This window comes from Kogia breviceps, chromosome 3 (genome assembly GCF_026419965.1).
Source record: "Kogia breviceps isolate mKogBre1 chromosome 3, mKogBre1 haplotype 1, whole genome shotgun sequence".
Taxonomy (NCBI): domain Eukaryota; kingdom Metazoa; phylum Chordata; class Mammalia; order Artiodactyla; family Physeteridae; genus Kogia; species Kogia breviceps.
The window spans coordinates 162,855,354-162,868,398 of record NC_081312.1 but is presented as its reverse complement, the minus strand read 5'-3'; the positions used below and the strand labels follow the sequence as shown (position 1 = coordinate 162,868,398).

At 50.5% G+C, this 13,045-nt stretch overlaps 1 long non-coding RNA gene across 2 annotated transcripts in view; it reads right to left on the bottom strand.

The window, feature by feature from the left end:
- LOC131752733 (uncharacterized) overlaps positions 1 to 13,045 on the bottom strand; it is a 94,857-nt gene that overhangs the window by 23,603 nt on the left and 58,209 nt on the right. For both annotated transcript variants that reach the window (XR_010839881.1, XR_010839882.1), the window contains one exon: positions 7,013 to 7,079. This is a non-coding gene — a long non-coding RNA (uncharacterized lncRNA). The remainder of the gene's footprint in view (positions 1 to 7,012; positions 7,080 to 13,045) is intronic.

Sequence of the window (13,045 nt, the reverse complement as noted above, 5' to 3'; positions counted from 1 at the left end):
TTAGCTCTTCTCTATATGTTTGATAGAATTCACCTATGAAGCCATCTGGTCCCGGACTTTTGTTTGTTGGAAAATTTTTAAGCACAGTCTCAATTTCAGCGCTTGTGATTGGCCTGTTCATATTTTCTATTTCTTCCTGGTTCAGTCTTGGAAGGTTATACCTTTCTAAGAATTTGTCCATTTCTTCCAGGTTGTCCATTTTACTGGCATAGAGTTGCTTGTAGTAGTCTCTTAGGATGCTTTGTATTTCTGCAGTGTCTGTTGTAACTTCTCCTTTTTCATTTCTAATTTTATTGATTTGAGTCCTCTCCCTCTTTTTCTTGATGAGTCTGGCTAATGGTTTATCAATTTTGTTTATCTTCTCAAAGAACAAGCTTTTAGTTTTATTGATCTTTGCTATTGTTTTCTTTGTTTCTATTTCATTTATTTCTGATCTGATCTTTATGATTTCTTTCCTTCTGCTAACTTTAGGTTTTGTTTGTTCTTCTTTCTCTAGTTCCTTTAGGTGTAAAGTTAGATTGTTTATTTGAGATTTTTCTTATTTCTCGAGGTAGGCTTGTATAGCTATAAACTTCCCTCTTAGAACTGCTTTTGCTGCATCCCACAGGTTTTGGATCATTGTGTTTTCATTGTCATTTGTCTCTAGGTATTTTTTGATTTCCTCTTTGATTTCTTCAGTGATCTCTTGGTTATTTAGTAATGTATTGTTTAACCTCCATGTGTTTGTGTTTTTTACATTTTTTCCCTGTAATTCACTTCTAATCTCATAGCATTGTGGTCAGAAAAGATGCTTGATATGATTTCAATTTTCCTAAATTTACTGAGGCTTGATTTGTGACCCAAGATGTGACCTCTCCTGGAGAATGTTCCGTGCACACTTGAGAAGAAAGTGTAATCTGTTTTAGGATGGAATGTCCTATAAATATCAATTAAGTCTACCTGGTCGATTGTGTCATTTAAAGCTTCTGTTTCCTTATTTATTTTCATTTGGGATGATCTGTCCATTGGTGTAAGTGAGGTGTTAAAGTCCCCCACTATTATTGTATTACTGTCGATTTCCTCCTTTATAGCTATTAGCAATTGCCTTATGTATTGAGGTGCTCCTATGTTGGGTGCATATATATTTATAATTGTTATATCTTCTTCTTGGATTGATACCTTGATCATTATGTAGTGTCCTTCCTTGTCTCTTGTAACATTCTTTATTTTAAAGTCTATTTTATCTGATATGAGTATTGTTACTCCAGCTTTCTTCTGATTTCCATTTGCATGGAATATCTTTTTCCATCCCCTCACTTTCAGTCTGTATATGTCCCTAGGTCTGAAGTGGGTCTCTTGTAGACAGCATATATATGGGTATTGTTTTTGTATCCATTCAGCAATCCTGTGTCTTTTGGTTGGAGCATTTAATCCATTCACATTTAAGGTAATTATCGATATGTATGTTCCTATGACCATTTTCTTAATTGTCTTGGGTTTGTTTTCGTAGGTCCTTTTCTTCTCTTGTGTTTCCCACTTAGAGAAGTTCCTTTAGCATTTGTTGTAGAGCTGGTTTGGTGGTGCTGAATTCTCTTAGCTTTTGCTTGTCTCTAAAGCTTTTGATTTCTCCATCGAATCTGAATGAGATCCTTACTGGGTAGAATAATTTTGGTTGTAGGTTCTTCCCTTTCATCACTTTAAGTATATCATGCCACTCCCTTCTGGCTTGTAGAGTTTCTGCTGAGAAATCAGCTGTTAACCTTATGGGAGTTCCCTTGTATGTTATGTGTCATTTTTCCCTTGCTGCTTTCAATAATTTTTCTTTGTCTTTAATTTTTGCCAATTTGATTACTATGTGTCTTGGCATGTTTCTCTTTGGGTTTATCCCGTCTGGGACTCGCTGTGCTTCCTGGACTTGGGTGGCTATTTCCTTTCCCATGTTAGGGAAGTTTTCGACTTTAATCTCTTCAAATATTTTCTTGGGTCCTTTCTCTCTCTCTTCTCCTTCTGGGACCTCGATAATGTGAATGTTATTGCATTTAATGTTGTCCCAGAGGTCTCTTAGGCTGTCTTCATTTCTTTTCATTCTTTTTTCTTTATTCTGTTCCGCAGCAGTGAATTCTACCATTCTGTGTTCCAGGTCACTTATCCATTCTTCTGCCTCAGTTATTCTGCTATTGATTCTTTCTAGTGCAGTTTTCATTTCAGTTATTGCATTTTTCCTCTCTGTTTGTTTGTTCTTTAATTCTTCTAGGTCTTTGTTAAACATTTCTTGCATCTACTCGATCTTTGCCTCCATTCTTCTTCCGAGGTCCTGGATCATCTTCACTATCATTATTCTGAATTCTTTTTCTGGAAGGTCGCCAGCTCCACTTCATTTAGTTGTTTTTCTGGGGTTTTATCTTGTTCCGTCATCTGGTACATAGCCCTCTGCCTTTTCATCTTGTCTGTTTCTGTGAATGTAGTTTTTGTTCCACAGGCTGCAGGACTGTATTCCTTCTTGCTTCTGTTGTCTGCCCTCTGGTGGATGAGGCTATCTAAGAGGCTTGTGTAAGTTTCCTGATGGGAGGGACTGGTGGTGGGTAGAGCTGACTGTTGCTCTGTTGGGTGGAGCTCAGTAAAACTTTAATCCGCTTAACTGCTGATGGGTGGGGCTGGGTTCCCTCCCTGTTGGTTGTTTGGTCTGAGGTGACCCTGGAGCCTACCTGGACTCTTTGGTGGGGCCAATGACAGACTTCAGGAGGGCTCATGCCAAGGAGTACTTCCCAGAACCTCCACCACCAATGTCCTCGTCCCCACAGTGAGCCACAGCCACCCCCTGCCTCTGCAGGAGACCCCCCCAACACTAGCAGGTAGGTCTGGTTCAGTCTCCCCTGGGGTCACTGCTGCTTCTCCTGGGTCCCGATGCACACACGACTTTGTGTGTGCCCTCCAAGAGCGGATTCTCTGTTTCTCCCAGTCCTGTCGAAGTCCTGCAATCAAATCCCACTAGGCTTCAAAGTCTGATTCTCTAGGAATTCCTCCTCCCGTTGCCAGAACCCCAGGTTGGGAAGCCTGATGTGAGGCTCAGAACCTTCACTCCAGTGGTTGGACTTCTGTGGTATAAGTGTTCTCCAGTCTGTGAGTCACCTACCCAGCAGTTATGGGATTTGATTTTACTGTGATTGCAACCCTCCTACTGTCTCATTGTGGCTTCTCCTTTGTCTTTGGATGTGAGGTACCCTTTCTGGTGAGCTCCACTGTCCTCCTGTCAACGACTGTCCAGCAGCTAGCCATGACTCTGGCGTTGTGAAAAGAGGAAGTGAGCACACATCCTTCTACTCCACCATCTTGGTTCCTTATCTAGTCAGGACTTTTAACGTGGCTCCAACAGCATCCCCACAAGGTCAGAGATAACAGCTGTCCATGTTACTGATGTTCCCTCCTTCCCCCCCATCTCCCTCCCTTCTTCCCTCCCTCCCTTCCTTCCACTTAGCCATCCATCCATCCATCCATCCATCCATCCATCCATCCATCCATCCCATCTATGTGTCTATGTATCTATCTATATATCTATCTGTCATCTATCTATCTATGTCTATCATTTATCTGTCTATGCCTTATTTAGTAGAAATGTATTAGATGTCCAATACATGGTTCTGAGCTGGGTGTTGGGAGGGGAAAGCAAAGATCTTAGCTCCCCTCCAGGACCTAAGTGATATCATCTCTTTTCTGGGGTTCTCTTTTAGGATGGGGGAAACTTTCCCTAAATCTCCCTAGCAGACGTCCCTCATCTTTCCGCAGCTCCCCCACCCCTGCCCCACTGCCCACTCAGCAGACATTGGGCAGATTTGGACTAATGTTCATTCCTTAACCAATCGCTGGCAATGAAGTGATGGAGATTTGCTTAGACTAATCACTGGGATGAAATGGGTGTTGGAGGCCCACAAAGGGACCACCAGGGAACATAGTAAAGGCCACCTACTATGGCCTAGGACATGTGCGATGTGGCATCAGGAAATACAGTGGAAAGGAAGGAGGGCAGGGAGATTTATTCTGGAGGCGGTGGGGACCTTCTGAGGGATTTTAGGGAATAACAGGAGCTGGGGGACAAACAGATGCAGAGGCTGGAGGCACGAGATGCGAGGCCCATTAAAGTTTCTTTGAGGAGTTGGGGAGAGGTAAGGAGAGGTGGCAGCGAGGGATAACAGTGAGGAAGGTTGTGCCCGCCAGCTCAGACGTAAAAGCAACTGGACTGACAGAATGACTGCATTAAGTCTGGATGGTGGTCTCATGAATTTAAGCCTGAGTTCCTGGGAAAATGGCAGTCTCTCTCTCTCTCTCTCTCTCTCTCACTCTCTCTCTCTCTCTCTCTCACACACACACACATACACACACACAGTAAAGGGATCAAGAGATGGTGCTGGCTGACCACCCCCTTCACTCAGCTTAGGACCCCGGTTCCACCTGCAGCATTCCCTCAAGACCAGGCTGAAACGTCAGCAAGACCCTGTGCAGGTCTGGGGATAAGGTGTGCAAAATGCAACCTCCTTCTAGACTTTGCCCCAGCTCTGCTGGCCAAGAAGATGCATCCTCATCTAAGGCTTGGACCAGCCTCCCTGGGCACCTGCTGTGCACGTAATACAGGAGGGAGAAGGACCTTTCTGCCATGAGGGCCGAGGCGTGTCTGTGTCCCTCTTGGAGCCAGATGTCACGTCCTTGCTCTCTTGTCCTCCTTTGGGACAACCTAACCTGACTCAGTTCTGGTCCAGGACACTGGACTTGTAGGAGGACCGGCCGCTGGGCAGAGCAGAGGCCACATTTTCTCTGACATGGCCTTACGCCAACACTTAAGGAGTGGGGAGACAGGAGGGGCAGCAGAAAGAGTGCCCATCTGAGCTGAGGGAAACAAAACACTATTTTCCAAAATAGCATATTCTCAGGAAATCAAGCATTCAAAGGGAGACGGAAGCTTAAAGTCCAACACACTTCACCTGGAACAGGTCAGGTACGCGGCCTAAGTGAGCCAGGAGACGTGTCAGCGCCTGTTAGCATTTTACTCCCCCAGATAGAAGAAGTCCTTTTGATTTAGACCAGAGAGAAGAAATCCGGGCAACTGGGACTTCCCTGGTGGTCCAGTGGCTAAGAATCTGCCTTCCAATGCAGGGGATGCGGGTTCGATCCCTGGTCAGAGAACTAAGATCCCACATGCTGCGGAGGCAACTAAGTCCACGTGCCACAACTACTGAGCCCTCGAGCCACAACTAAGAGCCCATGTGCTCTAGAGCCTGCACATCACAACTAGAGAGAAGCCTGTGCACTGCAATGAAGTAAGACCTGACACAGCCAAAAATAAAAATCAATAAATATTAAAAGAAAAAAAGAAAGAAAGAAATCCAGGCAACTGAATTCACATCTCCCAGGTCTGTTCCTGCTTCTCAAACAGCACATCAGTCAAGGAAAATCTCAGGGTCGGGTACACCCGTCTGAACTTAGGGAAGGTGCCAGCCACAGCTCACCATCTGAACGTAGGCTGGCAGGCCAGAGTGTCCTTGTCCCACAGGCTCAGAGCTAAGCTACATGCTGAATTATGTTTGCCTCTCAAGGACACTTACCCCAAAGCTTGGTTAAAGACCCCATCTCCAAATGCAGTCACGTGAGGAATTATAGATTCAACATGAACTGGGGGTAAGGGGAATATAGTTCTGTCCCTAACATATCAATATTTGGTTTACTTCCTCTGTACTGTAAGATTCTAAAGATCTAGGACCATTTTTAAAAATTAATTTTTATTGGAGTATAGCTGTTTTGGGGACCATGTTATATTCACCTTCCCCAGTATCTGGCACAGAGATAATCCACACATACTGGTTGAATAAATGGATGAAGGCAGGGCTACAGGGCTGCCATGTACAGCTGCCCAGGCTGTGTACTTCACAACTCCACCCAGACTACAGTGTGAATAGAGCCTCCTGGAGTTATGCAGGACTATGTCCCATGGGATGAGTATGCTCCTTCTTCTAATGAAGAGAATTTGGGATGTACTTTTTTCTTAATTTCCCCAAAGTTGCTATGCTCTGCTCCCATAGCTGTGTAAACTCTATGTACCTCAAGTGTAAGTATTATTATATCAATTAGGCTGTGAATAACAGAAAGCTGACCTCTTGTCTTACACATAGGAGGATTCATTATTTTTACATAATAAGTCTGGGGGTAGATAGGTACTGCTTGTGGTTTAGAGCAGAGGCTGACAAACTTTTTCTGTAAAGAACCAGATAGTAAACATTTTCAGTTTTTTGGAACGTATGTTGCAACTTTCTATTTTGTCATTACAGGGCAAAGTCAACCACAGATGAATTGCATGGCTGTGTTCCAATAAAACTGTATTTACAAAAATAGGTAGTGGGCCAGAATTGGCTCATGGGCCACAGTTTGCCAACCCCTGGTACCACGGAAGGTTGAAAAGAGAGAATGCTAGGGAGGAACGGTCGGGAAATGGTCAAGATGGTCCTGTGCTGCAGAAGGTTCCTAAGCTTGCAGACCACACCAGCTTGTCTCCACAGTTGCCCCAAGTTCAGCTGCCCTTTGGGGTTTCTGACCTGTGAACCAACAGTGATCAGGGTGTCCTGGCAGAGTAGCCCAGCCTCACGACCCATCCCCAGTGCCTGCAGGGTGAAAGAGGCCACAGAACCCTGTCCTCAAGCCAGAGAGTCAGCGAAAACCAGAGATAAATCAAGGCAACTTCCACTTCAGCAATCAGCTCCGCCATGCTGGTGGTCAGCGACGGACTGCCACCCAGAGGGACACAGAGTAGACCCACCGGGCCCTCTGTGACTCCCCCTAAGGCTGGTCCCCTCTCCCCTGCAGAGGGAGACGTCCTCCCCCACCCCACTGTACCTTCCACGGCGGCGCATGGGCCTGGGCCCGACCCTTAGTGGAGGCTCTAACCACCCACCCGCCCAGCCACACGAGACTGGCCACTTCCAGACGGCGTCTGTCCCCTCTTTGCACAACTCAGGCTTTGCTCTGAGATGACGGTGAAGCTCTTACTCACTGGCCTTCATTCTCTCGTTGGGATCGAAGCAAATGAGTCTGCTTTTCCTCCCGCCTGGCAGTCAGTCCTGCAAAGAATAATGATGGAGGTTATTCGTCTCAGCTCGGGCTGTCGCAACGCAACACAACAGCAGAGGCCAGGGCTGAAACAACACACATTCGTTTCTCACTGTCCTGGGTGCTGCCAGGCCCAGGTGAGAGCCTGCTTCCCAGCTTGCAGACAACGGTCTTCTCCACGTGTCCTCACAGGGTGGAGGGAGGGAACTCTGGTCTCTCCCTTCTTGTAAGAAAACGAATCCCATGATCCTCATGGCCTCATCTACCCCTAATCACCTCCCAAGGCCCCACCTCCACGTACCATCACAGTGCAGGTTAGGGCATCAACACAGGAATCTGGGGGGACACAAGCTACCAGTCTGTGACATTATTATTAAGCTCCCATTTCTTGAGCCTCTACTGTATATCACAGGAGCTGTATTGGAGACATATTTCTTTCTTCTCTGTTTTTCAGATGAGAGAAGGTTCTGAGAGGTTAAACCATTTATTCAAGATTGTCTGCATGTCTCAGAGAACAGATGAGCCAGTCCACTCCGTGTAAACAAATGAGGATGGCCTAATCTTGCTCCTTCTCTGGAAATGTATTTTTTTGCCTTCATAAGAGCTCCAGGTCGCCTTGTGACTGTCGTGGGCCTGAGGAACTTCTGTGTTCATGGTCTCCTCCCCCATTAAAAAAAAACACACACACAAAAATTATATTTCATGATTGTGTTTGTAGGATTATTACATATTCCGGGTTCGATTATTATATATTCATCATTATTATATTCATTTTCTTCCTTCTTTATTTTGGAAGAATTTCAAGTTGAAATGTTTTCACGGACTCTTAGAAGCACCATGGACCAAGCACTGCACCATCCCTGCCTGGAAAAGTCAGCCTGATAACGAGCAGGCCAGGGATTTAGCCACTGGGTGGGCTGCCGAGGGGCTGCTCTGGGGGAAGTGGCACCTGGGCTCTGTAACTACTGAAGCCTGAGCCAGGAGAGATCCCCGACTTAAGCTTTTTTTTTTTTTTTTTCCGGTATGCGGGCCTCTCACTGTCGTGGCCCCTCCCTTTGCGGAGCACAGGCTCCGGACGCGCAGGCTCAGCGGCCATGGCTCACAGGCCCAGCCGCTCCGTGGTATGCAGGATCTTCCCGGACCGGGGCACGAACCCGTGTCCCCTGCATCGGCAGGTGGACTCTCAACCACCGCACCACCAGGGAAGCCCCCGACTTAAGCTTTTTAACCTCAGCAGAAACCTCCCTTAAGCTTGGGGTCCTCCACGTGTCTGCAGCTCTCATGGATGAGCTAAGGGTTCACCCCAAAATTCTGGCCAGCCACTTGAGGAGTCGCCATACACACAGACCCCTTAGCCTCACTGGCTGATGCCCTGTGGGGTGAGAGGTGCCATGCGGAAAAGTCTGGCATTCTGGTGTTTCGCCACAAGGGGGCACCGATGGTCCAGCCTGCTGCCTGGCACCCAGGCCTGGTCCTGCCCGCCTGGATCTCAGCCCTGTCAGCCTGGCCGTCCCCCTTCTGGCCCAGGTTTGCTGAGCTGTGTGGTTCTGGGGCAGAAGTGTCACCTCCCTGGCTTCAGGCTCCTTACTGAAACACTCAAGGTGGACTGTAAAGATCTCTGAGGTCACTTCTGCTCTCAAATTTTAATTCTGCAGGAAATACAGCCGGGCCAGAACACAGCTGGGGGCCCCAAGGCCGGTTTCCCTTATGCTCTGCAGTTACCCTGGCTGGGCGACCTGGGCCAAGTCACTTTCCCTCTCTGGTTCGCACTCGCTTGCTGTAAGAAAAAGGCTTTTCATTGGGCCACCAGCCTGTCTGGAGTGTCCCCGGTGACCTTTGACTTCTGCTGAGAAAGGGCTGGGGGCTAGGCCATTGCAGAGCAAGGGGGCTGGATGCAGGCTGCTGGGGGCAACCCCACACCTGGAAACCAGAACCTTCTGCCTTCCACCTCCAAGGCCCAGAGGAACTCCTGGTTCTGGGGCTGCAAAACCAACCCCAGATCCTCCAACAAGAGCTTCCATTGGCTCTGCCTGGACCCCACTGGGATGAGGGATATTAAATGGTTGCTTTTTGTGGTAAGTGTCTCCACGGGGCTGTGAATTCCCTGGGATTTGAATACCTGGTGTCTCCAGCGCCAGGCCCAGTGGCTGGCAGCAGGCCCCACGATGAGCAGACGTGCTGCACAAGAATCAGCTGGGCGCCAGTTAAAAATACAGAGTTCCAGGCCTGTTCCTGTGATGGATTTTGTAGGTCTGGGTGGGCCCCTGAAAATCAGCATTCTTTCAACAGGCTGCTGGGTAAAAGCACTCCACAGAAATGTTGAAAGAACGAATAACTTTCATTAGTGGGTGGTTTTTTTTCCCCCCTATCCTTTTTCTTTTCTTTTTTTTTTTTTTTTTTGGTTTCTTTTTGTTTTAAATCGTATCTCAGCACCTTGGAATTTGGGTTAGAGGGATGTAAAAATAGCCATTTTTCAGAGGCAGGCTTTCCCGTCTCATGTTTAGTCTGGGACCGCGTCCTCAGCCTCTCCGGGGCTGCGGTCACTGTGGAATGCTGGTGGCAGTACACGCCGGGCGCCCCTCAAACCCCTGGCACTCAGCCCCCCGCGCCTGCCCAGGGCAGCTGGGCCACCACCAGCCGCCTCCAGGGGCTGGCCGAGGGCATGCCTGAAGCGTCTCTCGTCCTGGTGGGCCTCGACTGCCCCAGCACAGGAGAAAACAGTCGAGCGGGTAAATGACGTCTGCACCAGAGAACAATCTAACTCACAGACGCAAAGTACCTGCACCTGAGGGTACTACCTCCCCACCTCCTAAACCCCAACCCCGGCCAGGTGGGACGATGCCACCGCCCCTCCTCCTGCGCTTGGGGAGGCAGCCCCCGCCCCCTGCAGGGGTGCCCGGCCTCCGCAGGTCCCCTCCGGGCTGCCTTCCCCTGTCAGGGCCCCTACACCCGCACAGCCTGCACACTCTCCCCGCTCCGTAAGCCAGGCTTCAAAACCAGTCATAACAAGCTCACCAAAGAGGAAAGAATGGGGGGAGTTAAAAAAAAAAAAAAAAAAAAGGTATCTTGGCCTCAAATCCCAGAACCCGATTCACTTCCAAACGACATAAAACAGCCAAGTGACAAGGCTCCCGCGTCTGGGCTGAGGGCTCTGCCTCGGGGGTCCCCCCCGCCCCCGCCTCGGAAATGGGCGTCTGGAAGAAGCGGGTTGTGGTCAGACCTGCTCTCTCATCGAGCCCCCTCCTCGGCCCCCCAGCCTCTTGGGGAGCAGAGAGGAGAGTCTGGCTGGTGGGTTTCCTGTTAACTCTTCCAAGTGTTCCTGCCCCAGGCCTGTGCAGTTCAGCCCCTTCGTCCCACACTGGGAGGGGGCCCAGCCCCCAGCCCCACACCTCCCTTCTCTGCTCACCTCTTCCCGGAGGCAGCAGCCGGCCCTGCGCTGGGCCTCGGGGCCTGAGTCCCGGCGCGGGGCGCGCAGGGCAAGCGCAAACGGTCACTTGGACGACGGCTCCGGGTGGACAGCCTGCTGCTGCTGCTGCTGCTGCGCTCCGTGAGGTTCCAGGGGCCGGGTCCTCCCGCACCGCAGGCCCCTTTTCTCAGCACCGCGCTGCTGAGGGCGGGAGCCGGGCCACTGGGCGGGCGTCACCAACGACGCCCGGCACTCATGCACGCGCCCACGCACCGCGCATGCGTCGTCTCAGCGTTCAATGAGCCGTGAGCACTTACTCTGCTCTTTGTAGACCCGCAGGCGGCGGTTCCAGACGTGGGGCTGGAGAGACCCAGGCTCTGAGTTACAGCTCGGCCAGGCTGTAGAACCACAGGGAGCCGGGCCCTGAGCCTGGGCTGGCGGGCCAGCGGCCACAGCTGGGACCCATTACCTGGCATGGAGAGCTCGGCCGCCTCGGGTCAGGTGTCTTTCCTGCTTGGAAGAGGAGATGAGGGTGCCTCCCACTATCCGTGGAGCAGTGCAGGCCTGTGTGGTTGATGGGGCCGGCTGGGGTCCTGCCTCCACCGCCGCCTCCTCTGATCCTGCACCTCCCCCCCAATCCCAAGCCCTGTCTGGGAGAGGCCCTCCGGGACACAACAGCCCACATTTTTTTTTTTTTTTGTCTGCGTTGGGTCTTCGTTGCTGCGGGTGAGCTTTCTCTAGTTGCGGCGAGCAGAGGCTACTCTTCGTTGCGGTCCACGGGCTTCTCATTGTGGTGGCTTCCCTTGTTGCAGAGCACGGGCTCTAGACGCACGGGCTTCAGTAGTTGTGGCTCGTGGGCTCTAGAGCGCAGGCTCAGTAGGTGTGGCGCACGGGCTTAGTTGCTCCGCAGCCATGTGGGATCTTCCCAGACCACAGATTGAACCCGTGATCCCTGCATTGGCAGAAAGATTCTTAACCACTGCGCCACCAGGGAAGCCCGACAGCCCCCAATTTTTTGTGCCTCTGAACTAGATGCTCTGTGAAGCTCAGGCTGGCGTGTCCCTCCTCTCGGCCAGGCTGGGTGATGAGAGGTGGGGACAGCCTCCCAACTGCGCTTTGCGCCTTGTTCAGCTGTGTGATGCTGCGCGGTATTTAACCTTTTGAGGTTCAGTTTCCTCACTAGGAACATGGGGATACTCCTAGTTCCTACATCCAAGAATCCCAAAAGACTCCTATTATTCAGTCTTCCCAGGATGGTTTCAAAGCAAAATGCTGGAGAAACAGTCCTCATAAAGGCTCATTTTATGGAAGTCTTCTAATGTGTCAGGTGCAGTCCAAGTGTTCACACGAATTATCCCATGACATCCTCAGACTACATCTGTGGGGTAGATATCACCATGATCCCTAGTTTGCTAAAGAAGAGCGGATGCCCAGAGGACTTAGGGAACGTGCACAAGGTCACACATCTATTGGTGGTGGAGGTGAGACTCCAGCCTGGGCGTTGTAGCCCAGAACCCCCACTCTTTGTTTTCCGACTTTATTATGGTATAGTCGACATGACACAGTGGAAGTTTGAAGTGTACAACCTGGGAACCCACACTTGTAATCACCACCCCGTCCCACCTTCCAGCGTGGAAGCATCAGCCAGAGCCTCCCCTGCTTTTAGAGCTTCTCGCATCTCCTTTCAGAGCTGGAGGAGCCCTACCCTCCTGCTTTTGGGTGAAGAGGTGATGTGTGCAAAGTGACTGCCCAGCGGAGGGGCAGGAAGCTTGCTCTGAAGCACACACGCTTGCCGCTTTCAGAAAATTTCCTCTGGCTTGAGTCTGCCCAGGGATCTCAAGGCTCCTTCAGGACTCGGAGTCGCTGCGTTCCACTGGGCCCTCTACTCACTGCGTGTGTCCGAGGGGTTGCCCTGCTGCCCCGGCCCGAGGGATGAGTTGGCAGAATCTTCTGCCTCTGGTCTTGCCAAGCTCCACCCACACCTGCTAAGAACACTTGGTCCTCAGGGCAAACCCCAGTCTCCTTGGCGTGCTATTCAAGGCCCTGCCCACCTGCCACCTGCTCCATCCCGTGTGGAGAAGTCAGCTCTAGGGTCTCCCTGGACACCCCTCCCCGGTGGCACCTGTAACTTCCTCACACTCATGGCTCACTCATCCGTCTGCCCCGTAAATTCCTTCACATCTCTGTCTCCATTTAAGCATCCCATGTTCTCACGGAAAATTGTGGGTGCTGGATGGCGACAGCCATCCCTCAGATAAGAGGGTCAGAACTCAGGATGGAGAGGGGTTTTCCGTCCACCCCCAAGAAAATCAACACAAGAAGCGGAACCAGAACCCAGATCCGAGGTGTCCTGGGTGGAGTTGTTTACGGAGGGATAGGGCCTCCCTGCCCAGCTCTACCCCAGGCACTGAGAAGGAGCCCATGGCGGGGGGTGGGCTCATCACACACAAGCTGCGAGATGGCAGAGCACCCCCCCCCAAGCGTATGTGACTGTGCTTCCAACAGGTGAGCATCTCCTACCACGAAAACCTACTCCCCGGATTCCTCCTTCCCCAGACTCCTGTACCCAGA